This window comes from Orycteropus afer, unplaced genomic scaffold (assembly GCF_000298275.1).
Source record: "Orycteropus afer afer isolate SDZICR_OR568_19922 unplaced genomic scaffold, OryAfe1.0 scaffold00242, whole genome shotgun sequence".
NCBI classification, from domain to species: domain Eukaryota; kingdom Metazoa; phylum Chordata; class Mammalia; order Tubulidentata; family Orycteropodidae; genus Orycteropus; species Orycteropus afer.
In genome coordinates, this window is record NW_006921829.1 from 2,688,291 (window position 1) to 2,695,658 (window position 7,368).

A 7,368-nucleotide genomic window follows, 5' to 3' on the forward strand; every position below is an offset into this window, starting at 1 on the left:
AGTGTATACAACTATGAGACCAGAAGAACTAGATGATGCCAGCTACCACTGTCATCCACTTGGAAGGGGATCTATGTAGGAGACCCTTGATAGAGAGGGAGAACAATGTGGAACAAAACTCAAAATCATTTGGAGGAAAAAAAAAAAGTGGGGACCAGGTTTTTTGTCCGATAGAGCCTGGCGGAACCACTGAGACTATGGCCCCTAGCTGCCCTTCAGGTCTGGAATTGAACCCACACTTGTGGTTTCCAGCCAAATAAAAGACAGGCATATGAGTTGAACATTTACCTCAAGTAGATACACTCCTTGGAGAGAACAATCACAGGAGAAAGATGGGCTGCTTATGCACAGGGAAACAGCTCAGGGGGCAGGAATGTATGGAGGGATGGACACTGGGAAGAGGTAACTATGGAGAGGAAGTGGGAGGGGAGCTCTTGCATTGTGGTAAACTGTGGTCAATGACATGAGACAAAGTATATGTGAACTGCTGTATGGAAAGTGAATTTCCCCTGTAAATCTTCACTCACATCACAATTAAATAAATAAAAGCAGATTAAAAAAAAAAAAAGAATCTAGGAGAGATTTTGAGACACAAAGCTTGGTTGTAAGATTCAGGATGACTGAGTACTGTGTGAGAGTTGAAAGAAAAAAATTGTTTATAATCTGAACACTGATTCTGAGTCAGGAAAATGTCTAGGGCAGTAAGAATTCCAAATGAAACCCTTAAAGTCAATGCCTAACAAATATTTGGTAAACCCAGTGTGATAGCTCTTTTTTTTCTGTTTCCCAGCTCAAACAAAATCCTTCCAGCCTTATTTGTGCCTTGTGGGAATAACAATTTTGTTTGTTTGTTCGTTTATCATTACAACAAATAAGAACCTCTGCTTTCATTTCAGGACAACTCATAGGAAAAAGTTTGTAAAGTTGGTCTAGCTTTAAGAAATTCCCTGAATTTCCTTTTTATGTATAAGTGTCCTTTCATCCAACTACCAATGAAATGTTAAAAAATAATAATAAATATATTTTTAAAAAATTAAAAGTAGGTATATCCTATTACTGCCATCATATTTCAGGGACAATTTTGCTAAATATATAAATGTTTGGCAATTTTTTTTCAGTGTTGTGCAGTCAATAAAACATTTAAACATCTTTCTGGTATTCCCTGCCTTCAGTCAAGATCCATCTGACATCAGCAATAATCTCTCTCATTACAGCTCCTCTTCTGAATCCAACTTGAATTTCTGGCAGTTCCCAGTTGATGTACTGCTTCAACCATTTCTGAAATATCAACAGCAAAATTTTACTTGTGTTTGATATTAATAATATTGTTCAACAATTTCTGCACTCTTTCTGGACCACACTGCCTTTTGGAAAGGGCACAAGTGTTCAGTTGACCAGGTAGCTGTCTTCCAAATTTCCTGGCAGAGATGAATGTGTGCTCCAGTGTTGCATCCATTTGTGGAAACATCACAGTATTCAGTCAATTCCTGGAATCTTGTCTTTTTGCTAATGCCTTTAGTGTAGCTTGGAATTCTTCTTTTAATGCCATTGGTTGATGATCATTTGCTATCTCCTGAAATTGCTGAATGTCAACCAATTCTTTTTAGTACAGTGACTCTGTGTATTCCTTCCATGTTCTTTTGATGTTCCCTGCATCATTCAATATTTTGCCTATAGAAGCTTTCCATATTGCAATTTGAGGCTTGAATTTATCCAATTCTTTCAACTTGACAAATGCCAACTGTGTTATGTCCTTTTAGTTTTCTAATTCCTGATCTTTGCACATTTTTTTACATTACTTTACATTGCCTTCCCAAGCTTCCCTTTGAAGTCGTCTGTTCAATTCTTCATTTCTTCTGTTTGCTTTAATTACTCCACATTCAAGAACAAGTTTCAGTCTTTTCTGACATCCATTTTGGTCTTCTCTACTTTTCCTGTCTTTTTATTGACCTTTTCCTTTCTTCAGATTCGATGTCCATAATGTCATCCCATAATTCATCTGGTCTTCTCTAATTAGTGTTTAATTAGTCAAATCTATTCTTGAGATTGTTTCTAAATTCAGGTGAGATATCTCAAGGTTGTACTATGGCTCTCATGGAGTTGTTTTAATTTTCTTCAGTTTTACCTTGAACTTTTATATGAACAGTTGGTAGTTTATTCTACATTATGCCCCTGGCCTTATTCTGAATGATGATATTGAAATTCTCCATTGTCTCTTACCACAGATGTAGTTAATTTGACTCCTTTGTCCAGTGAGGTCCATGAGTGTAGTGTTCACTTATGTTGTTGAAAAATGTATTTGTGATGAATAAGTCCTTGATATTGCAAAATTCTGTCATGAGATCTGCATCATTTCTATCACCAAGGTGATATTTTCCACTACGGATCCAATTCTTCTTTTTGTTTACAATTTTTGCATTCCAATCAGCAGTAATTATCAGTGAATATTGATTCCATGCTGAATCAATTTCAGACTAGAGAAGTTGGTCAAAATCTTTAATATTTTCGTCTTTGGCATTAGTGCTCGGTTGTAAATTTGAATATATGACATCAGAATATAATATTAGGGATGGTCATCTTCCTGCTTTTTGTGTCATGGGAATACTACTGTCTATAGAGGATTTGTCTTAGAACATTAAGGCTAAGTTCATGTAATTCAATCAATTCTGAGAATTTGATCACCTTCAAAGATTGTAGCAAAGTCACTATTATAAAATCCCACCTATTAAATGCTTCCACAGTTAAGTACGCAAGAGATAATAATGTTTCTTCATTGATAGTCCTCTAAAGTGCTGGAGTTCCTTCTGTAATTAATATTCTTCCAGGGGTTCTTAAAAGATGGCTGAAATTCTGAACTTTAATATTAAAATGACATTAGTTTTTCTAAATATGCACTACATAGTTTTCCAAAAATAAGCAGCATTTTCTAAACATATTTTCATATCCACTGATTTGCTTATGTGACTTTCTGTAAATTTTCTCCATAGATGAAATTTTAAAAGTGTTCAAACTAATGCAAAGTTATGGAGCCTATTATAATAGAGACTATTACTAGAGTTGTCCTGTTTCATATACTTATCAATCAAATATGGTTGTGGACGCTCCAGTGAATGGCTTTGTGAAGGTTATTACCTCAAAGTAATTTCCTGAATGGCAGGCAGGTCATGAGAATATTATTATCATCTTCTTTTCCCTAATTTCTACTTCTATATCATATCGTTAGTTTTTTTTTTCAATATTATACTTACAGTGGGGACAGAGGTTTGTAACCAGCAGTGAATTTCTAAATTTCACAAACTGACATAGCAATTTCTCTCTCAAATATTATTTTCAAAGTTGGAAATATAAAAATGGCCCTCAATTAAAATCCCATGCCATCAAAATTTTGTTGATTCCACAGTCTCACTTCAGTGTCCTCTCCCTAAATATTTATTGAGCTTTGATTTTGTGGCAAACGCACTGCTGTGGCACTACCAGTTGTCAGTTGCCTTGGAATCACTCACAGCTACCTTATGCATGTACCATACATAAGGTTTTCAATGGCTGATTTTTCAGAAGTCAATTGCCAGACTTTTCTTCCAAGGTACCTGAGAGGATTCCAACTTCCAACCTTTCAGTTAGCAGCTGATCACATTAACTTTTCACATTAACTATCAGGGACTTTGCTCTGGCACTGGGGATACAAAAATGACCAAACCACAGTACTTAATCTAGAGATGGTTGTAGGTAACACAGACACAGAAACCCACAATTTCAACACATAGTTAATATTTTTATAGAATTATTTATGTAGCATTGTGTACAGAAGGTAATAACTTAGATTTGGTGTTAGTTGGAGAAGACTTCCCAGAAGGAGTGATATTCTTTCTGAGTTCTGAAGGATAAAGAAGAGTTTGCCAAGAGAACAAGAAAGAAACAGTTGCTGTTGGGTCAATTCCACACATGGTGATCCCTTGTGTGTCACAGTAGAACTGTGTGCCATAGGATTTTCAATGGCTGATGTTTCAAAAGTAGATTGACGGGCTTTTTCTTCTGAGAAGTCTCTGGGTGGATTTGAACCTCCAACTTTTCAGTTAACAGCCAAGCATGTTAAGCATTTGCACCATCCAGGGACTCCTAAGAGAAGAAGGGAGCTAGGATAAAAGTGTTCTGAACAGAGAATGCATCAGCAAAGACACCAGCAGTCCTAGTCCAGAAAGTGTAAGACATGGCAAGACATGAATTTGAAGACAAGCAAAGATGAGTTGACAGAGGCCACTGAATAGCTTATTAAGGAAAATGGACCGTAGTGTCCTTTAAAAAGTTTGAAGGAGTGTCCTGTTGTCAAGGTTTGTGTTTCAGAAAAATTGTCTTCAGAGATGAAGGCAGATTGGATGGAGTAAGATGGAAGGCAGGAAGAGTGATTAGACGTCACTGAAGAAATTCAATTCATTCTTTCAATAACAATTTATTGAATGCTGGTTATGTGCCAGACACTATTCTGGACTCTGGATATGGCAGTAAACAAAACAGGGGAAAAAAAAATTCCTGCCTTTATGGAGCTAGTGGAGAAAGACAAAAATCTAATGAAGCTACTAGATCTTTCTCTCACTTACAGCCTCCACGTAGACATATAAAAGTGGCACCAGTTAAAATAAGACTTTGTAGGAAATATTGGTGCTATTTTTTTCCTCCTCATAATAGCAAGACTATCTCAAAAGTCAGGGGTAGGTTTATAATTGTTCTTCTTGAGTTACAGGCAGTCCCAAAGTTACAAATGAGATCAGTTTCTAAGTGTAGTCTTTAAGTCAAATTTGTAGGTAAGTCAGAACATGTGCATATGATTCTTATTTAGCCTTACTTGATGAAAGAACAGGCTCAAAGCCTCTTCTGTGATTTAAAAGCTGCACATGCAGCAAGTGAAGGTGACTGTGCTAAAGAATGTGTAGAAGTTCCTTCAATCATTTCAAAGTCAGGGAAAATTTACATAACATTAAAGGATAAGTATGAGTTGTCCTTAAGTTGGACATTCATAATCCAGTTGTGGCACAGTATTTAAATGCTTGGATGGTAACTGAAAGGTCAGTGATTTGAATCTACCAGCTGCTCTGTGGGGAAAGATCTGGCAGTGTTATTCTGTAAAGATTATAGCCTTGGAAATCTCATGAGACAGTTCTACCCTGTTCTATAGGGTTGTTATGAGTTGGTATCAACTTGATGGCAATGGGTTTGGATTTTGGTTGGCTTAATTCTATGTGGGTTTAATCTATATTAGGAGGAATATAAGATACAATAGGAAATATTTAATGAAAAAAATCTATAAATTTTTATTTCCGGTGGATCTTTATAAAAATTAAATTCATTCCTTCTCTTTAGTTTAGACACTCCAGAGCTGATTTACCTGGAGGCTAAAAAATGTTCTTCAGTGTGGTCCATGGATTCAGTGGTGGTCCACAGAATCATCAGAATTCTGTGATGAAAACTCAAGCCTAGGCCGTATGTCTAGGCCTTCTGTTTACCTATTTCTTTGCTTATGTAAAGTCTCCAGCTGGTCTACATAGTTACAGAAAGACAGAAAAGATCTTTGTCTGCAGGCCTTCATTTTCTGTGGCCCTGAATTTTTATTACCTTCTCTTTATTATTCTGAGTAAAGTCATATTCAGTAAACCCCATAGTTGTTCCTTGAATTCAGATGATATTATATCCATAGCTTCCTCCTTACTATTGCTGTTACACATTTATTTGTAAACCCTCACAATCTGTGACCTTGCCCCAGGGCCTTTAACTCTGACTCACCTATTACTTGCAATATCATTATCCCTTCTCTTTTGTATTGAAGCTTTTCACCTATTTCAGGGTTTATAATTATTATTATTAAACCATACATGTATGAAGTATTCCTTAAAGTATGAAGAACTATTTAAATGCTACAGAATGAGGCTTTAACAGGGGTTGTAAATGCTCCTGGAACCTTCTACTTTCTTTGGCTTTTACTGATCCCTAAGTTTCATTTCTTGCTTAAAGATGTTGACTGAAGTTGTTGAAGAGAAATAACTCTCTAATGAGAAGGGAATGAAATGCAAGTGGCAAAGCAGTACTTGCCTGAGGGGAAGCTTGTCTTGAGTGTCCCTTCACCTTCTGAATGCTTCTATTTTTTTCCATTCTGGAAGCCCAGTATTCCATATGGTTTCCTGAGCTTACCTTTCTTAGTACTTCCTCCTATTTTGGGTCTTTCTCTCACACATTTGCTAACAAATCTTATGGATACTATCTCACATTTATTAGAACTGTCCTGTCATTCTATGAACTACTGTTAGTTTTTAATTGCTGACAGTGGACTATTACATTACCACTCCTACCTAAGTTTCTTGTTATATAAGATCATCAACTTCTGTGATAAATAAGGTCTGTGTCAACTTGGCTGGTCCATGATTGTAAGTGGTTCCGCAGTTATGATGTAGTTATTCCCCATGATGAAATCTGATATTATACAATCACCTCCATGATGAGATCAATGAGTCAATTGGTTGAAACTTAGGTTCATTTGGGATACGACTGCTTCCAGTATATATGGAAAAGCTCTGGGAAAAGTCTCTGGCTTTTTGCATGGGATCCTGCGTCAAGATCATTATCATCTGGATTTGAACCAGTGGTCTGCTGTACTGCCTGCCAATTTTGAGATTGTTGCTTTCATAGCCTGTGAACCAACAGTCTGTCATTTTACCTGCCAATGTTGGATTTGCCAGCCTCTGAAGCCAGCAGCCTGCTGTATAACCTACTGATCTTGGGTTCATAAGCCCCTGCAGTTACAAAAGTTAGGAGAAACTTTCAGTTTGACTTTTGACCCATGAACTTGAGATTTTCCAGTTTCTATAACTGTGTGAGCCATTTCCTTGATATAAATCTCTCTCTCTCTCTCTCCCCCATAAGGTTCATTTGTTTTGCTTCTCTAGAGAATTTAGCCTGAGACAGCATCATAATCCAAGAGAGTGAAGTTATAGCCAAATTTGAACAATTATTAGAGCTATGGGAGAGATGGAGCCCTGGTGGGGCAGTGATTAAGTGTTCGGCTGCCAACCTAAAGGTCAGCAGTTCAAACCCACTAGCCACTCCACAGGAGAAAGATGTTACAGTCTGCTTCTGTAAAGTTCATAGCCTTGAAAACACTGTGTGACAGTTCTATTCTGTCCTACTGGGTTGCTATGAGTTGGAATTGACTCTATGACAAGGACTTTGCTTTGAGGTTTTGGTATGGACAAGAGATGCTTCATCAGGCTGGCCTTCTTGCAGCTTACTGTCAAATGACTGGTAGTCCTTTCCAGTTAAGTCTGCAAGAGAGAATAAAGTTTAACTCAAACCAGAACACAAAAAACAAATATGTATGAATAT